This window comes from Apodemus sylvaticus, chromosome 14 (assembly GCF_947179515.1).
Source record: "Apodemus sylvaticus chromosome 14, mApoSyl1.1, whole genome shotgun sequence".
Taxonomy (NCBI): domain Eukaryota; kingdom Metazoa; phylum Chordata; class Mammalia; order Rodentia; family Muridae; genus Apodemus; species Apodemus sylvaticus.
Window position 1 is genome coordinate 45,972,887 of NC_067485.1, and position 14,428 is coordinate 45,987,314.

The 14,428-nt window shown below is 40.5% G+C and overlaps 1 pseudogene; it reads right to left on the minus strand.

Moving 5' to 3' along the window:
* Positions 1-1,979: 1,979 nt before the first annotated feature.
* Positions 1,980-2,674, minus strand: LOC127664571 (RNA-binding protein FUS-like; annotated as a pseudogene).
* Between the last annotated feature and the right edge of the window lie 11,754 nt (positions 2,675-14,428).

Consider the following 14,428-nt stretch of genomic DNA (forward strand, 5'->3'; position numbering starts at 1 on the left):
AGCACTCTGCTTGGCAACTGAGAGCTTCTCTTAAATATTGAATGAAGGCATGAATCAGACAGAAGGGAGATCATAAGATTTCAACTAGTAAATTTATTAATGTTGTATTTGTGGCCCACTTCTGTTCTCTTTTGTAAATGTTTCAGATAGTATTTGAGAAGAGCATGTTTTGGTATGGCAAACAGTCCCATTGCATGTGTTTATCAGAACTGTGTTTCAGAGTCTCTATTCTGGCATGTTTGAAGATATATTTGATCTTTAAGTTTATGAAGAAAACTATTTAAAAATCTTCCATCATGCTCTAAATCTTGCTTAAAAAAATGAGACATTGTTTCTCTGAGCTAGATGTTACTTTATGTTTTCTCAACGCAGTAAGATGCTGGGATCACTCCAGAACGCAGAGTATAATCAGTATAAGCCTGATCAACATTTAGATGTTACCCAAAATCCTTTCATCCTCCTGCAAAGTGGGGAGAGATGGCGAGATTTACTGTGTTTTTCTTTCCTTGCTGCTTCCATGTGGTCACATGGTTTCATGTTTTTCGTGAATCCAAAGAGGACTTTCACAGAGTTTGCAGTGAAACAATGGTTCCCGGGCTTGGTGAGATCTACCACGTGGCTGTCGCTGAGCGGGGCGTGTCATGTTTCCGGTTCCTCTTCTTCCTGATGTGGAGATCGAGTGCCCAAGGATACCAGCAAGTCATGTGCTGTTACATTTTGTTACATTTGAAATGCTTAGGGGCTGCCTTGATTTGTTTGTTTATTCTTTGTCTCTGGAAGAAACATTAAACAGCAAGCAAGCATCACTTCCATGCAGAGAGAATGCTCCAAGGAGTTTTGCAAGCATTTCATAGTCTCTCTGGGAAGAAATATGAGGTTTGGAAAAGCTGCTACAGTTTATTAATTCCATTTATTTTCCAAGAGAATGGTGAGTTGTTTTACATGGCAGTGCTAAAGAGCCTAGCCTACACACACACACACACACACACACACACACACACACACAGAGTTTGCCACCGATTTCCTATGGCTATCACAATTGTGGGTGTTTACTTGTCATGTTCTGTTTTACCTTATTTCTGGAACACGTTATTTAACATGTAGCATAGGTGCCTTCTATATTTCCATTGCAAATTCTACTCTCGTTCATTAAAAAAAATAAACTTTCTTATTTAATGTGTTTGTACCAGATTACACATATTTCTATTCATAGCTTTTTGCATATGTGTACTTATTTAGTCAATCTGTGACTCTTTTATTCAAAACTTGCTGGTGATTTGGTGTTAGATGTGTTTCTTGGTGCCCTGCCTGTGACTTCCTCCTTATCCTCTCCAATAAATGTAACTTTTTCTTTTTCATAACAATAGGTGCTTCTCATTCCTACTATATATGTATACGTTGATGCTCCATCTTTTTATTTTAGCCTTGTCAAAAATTAAAACTCTTTCTTTTGCAAGTTAACTGTTCTGATCCTAGCTTATGAATTTCAATTTCTGTCTGGTACTCATTTTCTTGCTAAAAAAGCCTGAACCATACATCTTTATTTTTTATGAAATATCTTTTTGTGTTTTGACTAAAATGATGTGTTTTTAATTTAACCAGAGATATGGTTACAATTACAGTACTCTCAACAAACACACACACACACACACACACACACCACCACCACCACCACCACCACCACCAACAACAACAACAACAACCAACCAACCAAACAAACAAACAAAGCACAGGCAGTCCTAAATTAGAAAGTTAGAAAACAACAAAGGCAACACTGGGTACATGAAGAACACCTGTCCGAGAACAGCAGGAGCCAAATTAATAAGGTTTCTCCCTCCATCCCACCTGTGTTCACCTCTGGAGCCCATCTTGCCCAGACAAAGAAGCCCATGTACCCATCACCATGCCCCCCCCCCTGAAGCCCCACCATCCTTGACTCAGCCCTGGTAGCCACCCTGATCGTGTCGTCTTTTGCTACATCAATCATTTCCATGGTTACCCTACATAGACCCTCCTGGTTCTCCTATGCCATCTAGTTTAGGGGGGCTGCAGTCATCTCCTTGTCCTCACACAGAGGACTGGGACACTTCCAGGACCCAGCTCATATCTGTCTGCCGCCTCCACCACTTCCACTACAGAATCCTCCCTGGGTCACTGCCCCCACTCTGCCACCTCCTCTACAGCCTCCACAGCCAATGGGTCCACGTTGCCTGCAGCCTACACAACCAATTCCACCACCCTGATTAAAATCTGCTCCACGGGTAGGCAATAAAACCTTGACAGGGTTCCCAGAGAATTCTTTTCCATCAAAGCACTTAGAGCCCCTTTAGCAGAAGATAGGTCATCAAATCCAATTCTTGCCTCACCTGTCAGCTTGCCAGTTTCTCTGCAAGTATGCAAATCAATCGTAGGCTTTCCAGTTCTTTAAAAATTTGTCTTGATACTTCCAATCTGTTGGAAGCAATCAGCCATAGGCTCAATTGTAACATTCTCACTCAGGCCTTGCACAGAGACGATGCTGTTGGAATTATCTTATTCAGAACTGATGTGATTCTTGATCTGGAGGCCCACCAGATTCATTGAAGCTTGCATGGTCACTTCTGCCCGTGCTACCTCCATGGCCTTTGGGTTCATAGCCACCACTGCTGTGGTTGTAACCACATCCATCACCCATATCCACCGCCTCCCCTACTGTCCCGCAGGCTTCCCTTGTAGTAACTGCCCACTATTACTCTGGTCTTAACTACCACCACTGATGGAGGAGTAATGTGAGCTCCAGCTGCCTCCACCACTTCCTTCCACTCCTCTTATACTGGTTCTGCACTCCATAACCTTAAGTCAGGTTACAGAAGCTCTGATGCTGTCCGTAGCTTTGCTGCAATCCAGACTGTTGCTATCCATGCTGTTGGCTATTACCTCCACTCTGAGGCTGCCCACACACCCTGCTCTAAGAACTGCCACCTATTAATGTTCCCAAGATGCAGCTTGAAGCTGGCTGGATGTTGGCCATAGGCAGGGTAGGAGGACTGCTGCTCAGCCTGTAAGATCGGGGAACTCAGGCTACAGCCATAGCCTCGTGGAATCATGCTCCAGAAAGCTGTCTATTATAGCCTGGGTTCTGTGTTTGTCCACTCGAAGAACCATAGCTGCTCTGACTGGCGATAGCCACTGTAACTCTACTGATCATAGGGACGATTGCTCTGTTGGGAATAGCCCTGCCCAGACTGAATAGGACTGGATGCATAGCTGTTAGCTACTTGCTGGGTATAATTATTTGAAGCCACAGCTCAAGCTGCTGACCTACAAAACCCAGATTAGAAGTGAACTCTGAAGCATCTTTGTGATAACTTAGCTACTTCCTATTTGGATGTGAGGTCCATGTCTGTGGCGATGACCACCCTCTTGGTCATCCTTATCTTTGGCTTTAATTTCCTCCTTGATTCTATTGCTTAATGATTTTTTCAGTTTGCAACTAATTGTTTTTAAAAGCCAGTATTTTGATAATATTCCATTTTTGAGAAATTTGGTTGATATAATAATTCTTTTGGAACTGTTGAAAACTGTCAGAAAGCCAAAGAAATTGGTTTTTGAAAATATATTATAGGTGATTTTAATAATTGTAACTCACAACTGCTAGCTAGCTTGAAATACAATGTTATTAATAACATTAATTTTTAAAATCCATTCTAATTTATTTTTCTGTTTCAAAGTACACTATTAGATGCTCTATTTTAAATCAACTCCTCCTGTTTCTAATAGGTTCTTGAATATTTTAATACTATATGATTCTGTGGATAGATTCAGCAGCACTTAAGACTATTTTATATTTATTGTAGTTGTCTGAAAGAATAAAGCCACTCTCTCCCATTTGGTCCTTCTCTTTATTGCAGCTCTATCGGTGGTGTTACTGCCACTGCCCTTCCTATTCCATTTTTGTCTCTAGTGTTTCTTCTTCTTCAGCCTCATTGCTGTTGCTTGCTTTTTATTTCTCTTTCATTCAACCTTATTAATTTTAATTTTTTCAATGTTAGTTGAGTTTCTGAATAAATAATCACATATAATGGTGGTTTACTTAGCTAAGATGAGGTTTTCATTTCTAATGCTTAAAGTTCATTTATTAGTACTCATTTTAATAATTAACTGATTTGATTCTCATTTTTGTCATTTTATTTTATAATTTTAAACATTTCCTTTATCTTTCCTAGCTTATTATCGTGTTTATTTTATTACATTGGCAAATAATGCTTTTCTCCATATGTTTAAAAAATTAAATTTTTATTAGTTAATGGTTATATTTAAACCCAGAACCCTGTTAAATTTCTTTAAAAAATACAGGGAATTGACTAAATCTATATGTCTGCCTTCCTTTTTCCTACATCTCACTTTCCCTTATGTTTTACCAATACACACTAGACTTCCCACTTGGTCAGTTAATAGTAGTGATTCTTTTTATGTTGTGACCAATAAGTTTACTTTAAAAGTAATGATAGCTATTCAATCAAATTTTGCTTCAAGATAATATCATTGCTTATACTAATGTGTTTGCTCTCTCAGTATCACTATTAATTCAGAATCTGCTGTGGTTTGCAATTGTTTCCTCTGCACAGAATTGTAAGCATGCTCAAAGATTGATGCGCACTATGCAGATCCTCAAGTCGGAAATCTTTAAGATGGAGGGGCTACAAACTCAGAAAAAATCACCATATGCAGAATCTGACCTGTAGAGTGTGTGTGTGTGTGTGTGTGTGTGTGTGTGTGTAAGGGTAAAGCCTGACAAACTACAAAGGAGACCAACAGAGTAACAAAAGGCTGATTAGGAAGAAGGAAGTGTCCAAGGACACATAGGATATGATGTAAATATAGAGATGGCATGAGGATATAGAGAGGAAATGAGACGAGTGAGGTACAAGGGGAGACTTGGTGTAGTAGGAGAGGAGGGTAGAAGAGGATGGAGAATCTACTAAAAAACAATTTGCTCAAAAGTTCCACAGTGATACATAACACAATGTATCTTGACTTAAAAAGTAAAATAAACATGACTGCACACGTTGGCAAGGATGTGGAGAAAGAGGAATACTCCTCCATCGCTTGAGGGATTGTAAACTAGTACAACCACTGCAAATCAATCTGGAGTTTCCTCAGAAAATTGGAAATAGACCTACCTGAAGACACAGCTACCACTGTTGGGCATATACCCAAAAGATGCCCCACCATGCCATGGGGGCATGTGTCTCACTATGTTAATGTGGCCTTGTGATAGCCAGAAGCTGGAAACAACCCAGATGCCCCACAATGGAAGAATGGATACAGAAAATGTGGTTCATTTACATAATAGAATACTACTCAGCTATAAGAATGAGAGCATCATGAGTTTTTCAGACAAATGAATGGAACTAAAAATGTTACTCTGAGTGATATAACTCAGATCCAAAAGGACATGCATGGTATGTACTCACTAATAAGTGGATATTAGCAAAAAAATAATACAGAATACTCAGGATACAATCCACAGAACTCAAGAAGGTTAACAAGCCAAAGGGCCAAGTGAGGATGCCTCAATTCCACTTGGAAGGGAGAAGAAAGCAATCATGTGGGGCAGCAGGAGGGAGGGATCTGGGTGGGAGAGACGACAGGGAGGGGGAAAGGGAAACATGGCCAGGTATTGTGGGGAGGAAACAGGAGTGAAACCCTGAGGGCCAGCAGAAAGAATGGAAATAGGCAACTTCTTCAGGTAGGTGGGGGACCCTCTAGAATGCACCAGAGACCTAGGAGGTGAGAGACATTCAGGACTCAAAGGGAGGGACATTAGATGAAATGCCCAACCATGGGGAGAGGGAACTTGTAGAATCTATCTCTAATAGAAAGACAGGACATCAAGTGGAGGGATGGGCTTACCATCCCACAATCAAATATCTGACCCAGAATTGTTTCTGTCTAAAAGAACTGCAGGAACAAAAATGGAGAGGAGACTGAGGGAAAGGAGGTTCAGTGACCAGCCCAAATTGGGATCTAACTTGAGGGGAGGCTCCAAGGCCTTCCACTATTGCTGATTCTATGCTGTGCTTACAGACAAGAGCTTAGCATGGCTGCCCTCTGAGAGACCCAACAGGCAGTTGAAAGAGTCAATTCTGTGTCAGAATTTTTGACTGTGGGATACTTATAGTCAACCAGTGGACAGAAGCCAGGGACTTCTTTTGTTGAATTAGGGAAAAGCTGGAAGAATCTGAGGAGGAGGGCAACCCCATAGGAAGACCAGCAGTCTCAACTGACCTGAACCCCTGAGTTCTCTCAGACACTGAGCCACAAGCCAGGCAGTATACACCACCTGATATGAGACCTCCTATACCTATAAACGGAGGACTGTCTGGTCTGGCCTCAGTGAGAGAAGATGCACCTAACCCTCAAGAGATTTGAGGCCCCAGGGAGTAGGGAGGTCAGATGGAGTGGGGGTGGGGGTTGGGGTGGGGACATCCTCATGGAGACAGGAGAGAAGGAATAGGATGGGAAATAGTCAGAGGGTGGACCAGGAGGGGGATGACTACTGGACTGTAAAAAATGATTAAAGAATAAATAAATATATTAATTAACTAATTAATTAAAATAATGCAAGGAAAGCAAGTGGGTTAATAAAAGTGGGTGAAGTCATTAGTGTTTTTACCTTCAAGAAGGAGTTAATCTAGTACAGTCTGCTCTTCAAGGGGACCCAGATCTTCCCAGCACCTACATCACTGCTCACAGCCTTTTGTAACTCCAGGTCTAGGGAATCTGATGCCTTCTCCTGGTCTTCATGAACAATGTATACATGATATACAAATATGCATGTATACAGAACACACAAACACATGAAAATAAATCTTTAATATGGTTCTGTGGAGTGAACTAGCACATGGGAAAGCAGGCTGTTAGCGCAGGGTCACTGCACACACTCAACTTTCTCTACGGTCATTTTCCTTCTTGCAACTCTACCATGTTGTAATACAGCCCATCAGAGTCTGCCCTGAATCCAAATGAATGAGAATGTCTGATTTGGAGCTGTCAGACTCCAAAACTCAAAACCCAGCAAGCTTTATAAAGTGCCAGCTTCCTTTATTGTTTTCTTTGGCTTTTGCTTTTCCACAACAGAAAACAGACTTAGTTCCACATTGAAAACATCATTCCATTAATACTTTAAACAATACTTTTAAGGTGCAGTATGTGATATGTAGGTGAGAAAGCTCTAGTCCTTCTATCTATCATATTTTCCTGGTGCTCATATATGATCATTCATCATTGTATTTTTAAGTTAAATGGTAAAAGTTCTCCTGTGAAATGAGCAAATTTATACTTGGAAAAGACGTAATTTTAATTTCTTTGTCTATAAGATTTTCCTCCATGTCGTTTGTGTTCATCTTGTGAACACAGGAACTGGAGTTCAATCCCTAGAGTCCATATTTTAAAATGTGGGCATGGTATTTGTAATTGCAGTGCTAAGAAACAGAGATAGGCAGATCCCTCAGGCTTGCTAGCTGCCCAATCTAGTTTATTTAGAGAACTCCAAGCCAGTGAGAGACCCTACCTCAACAAATAAGGTGGGTAAAAATGATGCCTGAGATTGTCCTCTGGCCTTCATATGCACAAAGATGTACACTCACTTGCTAATTCCTGTGCATCTACACATATACCTGCACCCCACCCCTGCACACACACAGAGGGGAATATATTGTATTCTTTTATTTGAGCATTCACACACATAAAATAATTACTTTATTTTTTATTAAAAGGAAACTTTCTGCTCATACTACTTGTAAAATTTGCTTTCTTCATACAACAAGATATCATAAAAGTCTTCTTGCACTGGTTTATCAAACCACTAAGATGGAGATTTGAGTGTATTGGCCTTGCTATTTGTAATAACATCTGTGGAAGGTAACGGGTACGTGTTTCCTCAATTGCAATGTAATCACAAAAAGGTTTTGGCTACATTATGGTCATGATGGATGCCTTCAAACTTATTTTATATGAACACAAGTAGTCTTTATTCCTATGTGGATTTTTAGGATGATTGTGAACTACTGGTAGAAAAGGCCTATAGCTTCATACATCCTTTCAGCCAAGGTCTGTTTGGGGACCTCATAAAAGCCTTCTGTGAAGTGAGGGAAATCTCTCTTTCTGGGAGGGACATGTATAATAGAGCACCCCAGCACCCACAGATCTCATAATATAAAATTCATATCTTACAATTTTTATAGTAGAAGATCCATAAACAAATGAACATGGTGTCATAGTAGCTGCCTGTGTGAGGAAGTGTATCAAATGATAAATATGACACTCACGATCCACTGGTGCCATGATACAAGAAAACATTATAAGAAGAGTGTCAAATAAACCAGAAGACTTTTTTTTAGCAAAATGTGAACAATAGACTACCAGGAGAAGCCATACAACTACATATCACTTCAGCCCCTATTTTGTATACAATGCAGACTTACATATTCTAGAAGCCAGACTCTGTCATTTTGATTCTGCAGTTCCAGTCCTTCAAGATGGTATTTGCCCTCTATCTTACCTTCTAAAGAGTCTTGTCTGTGTTAGCTGAATACAACCTGCTCAGATCACCCCACTGATTCCCATGGTCTACACAGACTGTATGGATGCCTGTGCTCACCTGTTTGCGAGTGGGAGTCTGTGAACTTGTGACATTTTGCCTTACCAACCAGAGAGTAGGTGGGCCTCAGTCTCTTGCCTTTTCTTTCTCTTTTGAAATCTACTGGCTGACCGGACAGCCATATTTCAGGCAGCTTAACCTCTTTTGCCTTGATGGCATATGACTGCCTTCTTACTAATCCATAGGTGATGTACTGCTTCTGCTGTTTCATGGATTTTGTTAATGGCCCCCTACTCTAACCTGGCTTACACACTTGAACCCAAATTCAATCACCCTTTGATCTCTCATAGACAATGGCCATCTTGGTAGGAAGACACAGGATGCTGAAGACAAGAGGCACAGTGACAACTGTGAGGAAAAAGTTTCCCAGGAGGGATCATCATCATAAGGAAACACTTGGACATTAGGTTATTCACTATGATAAAGAAAACCCTATCAAGGACATCCTGTGAATACCCATGACCATCAGGAACAGCAGCATGAGGAATAAGAAGACTTCAAGACAAAACTAGAGGGAAAATACAGTTCCATACTGCTAGCATCTGGATTCAACAATAATCCAGGTTTTTATAATACTTTTAAAAATCTATCCCTTTGTTTTCACTTGTTTGTTTCTGGTACATTTTAAAGTAATCTCATACTTTCTTTCCAGTTGACTCTTAAACACTGAAGTCTGTGCTTAAAATAAGATGAGAATTTCTTACATTACCACAATGACACCTAATAAACAATATGAACTGTGGGTACCAGGAAATACTTGAAGTTCTGATCTGGTTCCTCTGCATATCTCCAAGAGTCTTTTGCCTTGCTTTCTGACGTCCCACATGCTCATTCTTTCTCACAAGAGCCTCTAACATGCCCCTGGCCTTTTGCTTTATGACATCCAACAGTCTTATAAATGTCTATACTCAGTTTTGTAGCCTTTTGTCAACTAGCTTATTATTCCTCTCAACTGCACCATCTATAAATGGTTAGCTTTAAAGGGTCAAAGAGATTTCCTTCCACCATTTTTGGCAAATCTATCAGGTTGGGCTGAAATCCCCAGAAGCAGACCATCTGGATGGGTGGTTGTGATCACCACGGTGGAGAATATTCCTGCTCTGGCTAACACAGTGAGTGGTTCTATTGCTGGAGTTATTGCCAGACTGAGCTTGCCCTTCACAGACGTCTTTTTTCTAACGATAACAACCATTGCACACCATTGCCCAAATCAGCACATAAACTTACAATTCCAATAACCCAAGTTTGCATGGTTAAGTAATCCTTTTGGTCATTGTCTGGATTGTTTTTTAAGGTACAAAATTCCCTTCAGTCCCATTAAGATGCTGAACATGTTTTTCAAATATGTTACCTGTATTTGGTCTTTTTTTTTTTTTTTGTCTCTTGTATCAGGAGACATTCCTTTTATAAAATTTTTTTGTTGTTGCTGTTGTTTGGCTTTTGTTTTGGAACTATAGAAATGTATTGAATGACAGTGATTTTATTTTCTACTTGCTTACTCAAGCAAAGACAAATAAATCTTTCTTTTCAGGTTTGGACTTGAGTCTTACATGAAAGTTAGACAAATGTGGCAGGCACAAGAGTTGCAGTTAGAAAGTGAGCAAAGCAAATTCAAACTGTCTGTAGACTGAGGGTGTCTACTCCTGTTAGACTGTGGGACAGCCCTGGCTTCTGGCTCCTGAGTGCTGAGACAGCAGAGTTTCAGAGTTGGGGTGGAGATGGGTTTGAGTTCACCCTTTCTACCAGCCAGACGATTTCATCTTACACCAGTCAGAATGGCTAAGATTAAAAATTCAGGAGACAGCAGGTGTTGGAGAGGGTGTGGAGAAAGAGGAACACTCCTCCACTGCTGGTGGGGTTGCAAATTGGTACAACCACTCTGGAAATCAGTCTGGCGGTTCCTCCGAAAACTGGGCACCTCACTTCCAGAAGATCCTGCTATACCACTCCTGGGCATATATCCAGAGGATTCCCCACCATGTAATAAGGATACATGCTCTACTATTTTCATAGCAGCCCTATTTATAATTGCCAGATGCTGGAAAGAACCCAGGTATCCCTCAACAGAAGAGTGGATACAAAAAATGTGGTATATCTACACAATGGAGTACTATTCAGCCATTAGAAACAATGAATTCATGAAATTCTTAGGCAAATGGATGGAGCTAGAGAACATCATACTAAGTGAGGTAACCCAGACTCAAAAGGTGAATCATGGTATGCACTCACTAATAAGTGGTTATTAACCTAGAAAACTGGAATACCCAAAACATAATCCACACATCAAATGAGATACAAGAAGAAAGCAGGAGTGGTCCCTGGTTCTGGAAAGACTCAGTGAAACAGTATTTGGCAAAACCAGAACGGGGAACTGGGAAGGGGTGGGAGGGAGGACAGGGGAAGAGAAGGGGGCTTACGGGACTTTCGGGGAGGGGGGGGCTAGAAAAGGGGAAATCATTTGAAATGTAAATAAATTATATCGAATAAAAAAAAAGAATGAAAAAAAAAAAAAGAAAATGGGTCTTCATTAATTCCTTTATATATTTCCATTCCTCACTGTAGTGGGTTAATTAAGAATATCTCCTATAGGCTCATAGACTTGAATGTTTGATACCCAGGGAATATCACTATTGGGAGGTGTGGCTATAGAGTAGGTGTGGTTTTGCTGTAGGAGATTTATGATTAGGGATATGGTCTTTGAGGTTTCAGAAATTCAAACCAGTTCTCTTCCTGCTGCCTGCAGATCAAGATGTAGAACTCTCATTTCCTTCTCTAGTACCATGTCTGCCTTTAGTGAGAATTTTGATTTCTTAAAATCACAGTTGTTATATGATTATGTTTTTCTTTTAATCACTGGTGTATTATTTTTGTCAACTGTAGATAGTTTATATTTGGAATTATGGAGAGTCTAGAAAACGTATAAATGGGAGAGCCCAGAGAGGACTTGTAGTAGCTAGTCTCTGCTACTGCTGGTTCCTGCTACTGTGTTTGCTATTGCTGGGTTGCTGGATTGCTGAATAGTTGGATAGCTGGATTGATGGTTAGACATATCCTGACAATAAAGATTAGACTTGCCCCAAGGAACTTGACAGCAGGAAGTTATCCAAAGAGGTCCATGCCCCTTTTCTCCTCTAACATTCTTTCTCATACATAGTGTTGGGGGGTTGAAAGAGATTAATGTGGAATAATGATTGGAAGGGTAGAAGATGAAAGAACCCAATAAAGTAGCAAAAAATATGCCTACACCTGCCCACGTATTCCCATATTTCCCACCATGATGACAATACACTAAACCTAAGCCCCAGTTAAATGCTTTCCTTTATAAGAGTTGCTGTGGTTATGGTGTGTGATGGTCTGTATATGTTTGTCTTAAGGAGTTGCACTATTTAAAGGTGTGGCTTTGTTGGAAGAAGCATGTCACTATGGGCCTTGGCTTTAAGACCCTCATCCTAGCTGCTTGGAAGCCAATCTTCTTTTAGCAGCCTTTGGGTGAAAATGTAGAACTCTCAGCACCTCCTTCACCATGCCTGCCTAGAGGCTGCCATGCTCCCACTTGGATGATAATCGGCTGAACCTCTGAACCTGTAAGCCACCCCCAGTTAAATGTTGTTTTTATAAGAGTTGCCTTGGTCATGATGTCTGTTCACAGCAATGAAACCATAAGTTATAGTGTCTCTTCACACCAATAAAACCCTAGTTAAGACATTCATCAAGTTTTAAACTCTTTACCAGTTCTACTCTTCTTTCCAAAAAGCAGTGTCCTCAGAGAGGGGACAAAAGGCTCACTTCTTAGGTGAGGTTCCTCCCTGTCACTTGATTTGTGGTTTCTAAACACTTTCTATGTTGTTTCCTTTGTACTTGCTTGTTTTGTGGCACTAGAGATCAAATCCTGAACCTATAGTTTGCCATGAAGTGTTCTATAATTTATGTACAACTATAGCCCCAATCCTTTTATGTAATATAAATGTCTATTTCCAATGGCTCCTGATGTGGATTCTATCTCATTTAGTAATCAACATCACCTGTCAATTAAAAGACAATCTATTTACAGTCATGAGACATCTTTGAACCATTCATAAGAGGAAAACACAGATTTCACCAGGGTAAATTTCTGATTCCCCTCTCTCTATTCTGCTCTGGGGATGGCTTACAGGTTCAGAGGTTCCTTGCTTTCCTGAGGACCCACCCTATAAACCTATTTAATTTCAACTCCTGTCACCTACTTCAGAAAGTTCCATTCACTATACTACTTGATGATATAAGTATAGCTGGTAAATATACAAATCAAGAAGTTGTATAGCCCACCCACTCAATAAAAACTGGGCATGCACACACACACACACACACACAAGGAGAAGATATCTGCAAGAAAAACCTATTTAAAACTCCTGCTGGAGGGTGAACTTGAGAAGTGGAAATTGCATGAGCTTGGCATCTATCTTCCATCTCTGATTTCAGCTTTGCAGAGTCTCTGACTTCTCATTTATAGAGCGATAACAACATTGTTCTGGGTGTAACTGAAGAGCCACAACTCAATGTTCAGTCAAATCCCTACACCACAGTAGCTTTCAAAATTTCCTATTTGCAAATCATTTTATTACAATCTGCCATTCCACTGTGAAACTGGCTCAGAAGAGTAACTGTGAGAACCTGATAAAGTCGTACTTCCAGGACCTTACATTACCGTGCTGATGCTGTGACAAGCCTGTGAGGTTGGCATTATTGTTATTAGTCCTACATAGCTGAATGGAGACCTTCCACACAGCCTATTCAGGGTCTACCACAGCAAGGAGATTCATTTCTTTTGTTGGACAGAGACACAATGGCATGCCAAGAAGGGGAAAGCTCTGGATGAGGCAGCTTCCACTGCCCTGCTGGTTTCGAGGCTATATGGATGGTTTGTTTGAGTATATTTGGTTTTCTCTGGCTGTTCTAAGGTAGAAAGAAACTGAGGCAGCTGTCATTTGTTGCACATGGCCTGACTTGTGCATTAACTACAGAGGTTTGACTTCTTGGTTGTCAGGGAGCTGGAAAGTCAGCGTTCCCGTGTTATATTCATTCTGGCCACAGACATGTTGTCTCTTGAACTGTTTGTACCTCTGTTCCCTCCACTGCAGTGGTAAGGATGACAGACTAGATAGACAAAGGCTTCAGACCCAGAGTTCCAAACAGAGGTCAAGTACACAAGTGGACAGCAGTTACTTCTGTCTAATGTGGTTTCACTCATTGCCTTCCCTCGCAGAATGTAGGAGCTACATCAAGAGCCTTTGCCCCCTTTACCTTCTATTCCCTCATCTAGAAGAAGACAATTAGGAAAACAGCAACAACAAAACAGAAGCCAATTCTCTGACAGAGCCTTTATAGGAACCAAGCAATAATGGTTGTAAAGCAATTGGCACAAATAAGACCTACTAAATATGAATTTTGTGGTTTTAGAGAAAAAACATACACTTTGTTTTTTTTAAAGGTACATATAAAAGTGCAGAACTGGTGACTGGACAGGTAGTTGATAAATTTGTCCCCATATCTTTTGGTTGCCGTTTGCTTTTAACAAGGAGATTAGAGATATTTGCCTGAAACATCTTCCAGACAGCTCTCCTCTGACTAAGGTGTTATGGATGTATCTGCTCCCTCCTAATTATAGTAAAGTATCTGAGGCCCTGTACATTATTTCTCCAATTTCTTTTCATTGAGATTGCTACAGCTCTAAGTCCTTTCTGCTGTGTTTCTTCTCCTGGCAGCCCCCACAGTGGCATCTGCTTTCTATTTACAGAGCCAAACCTA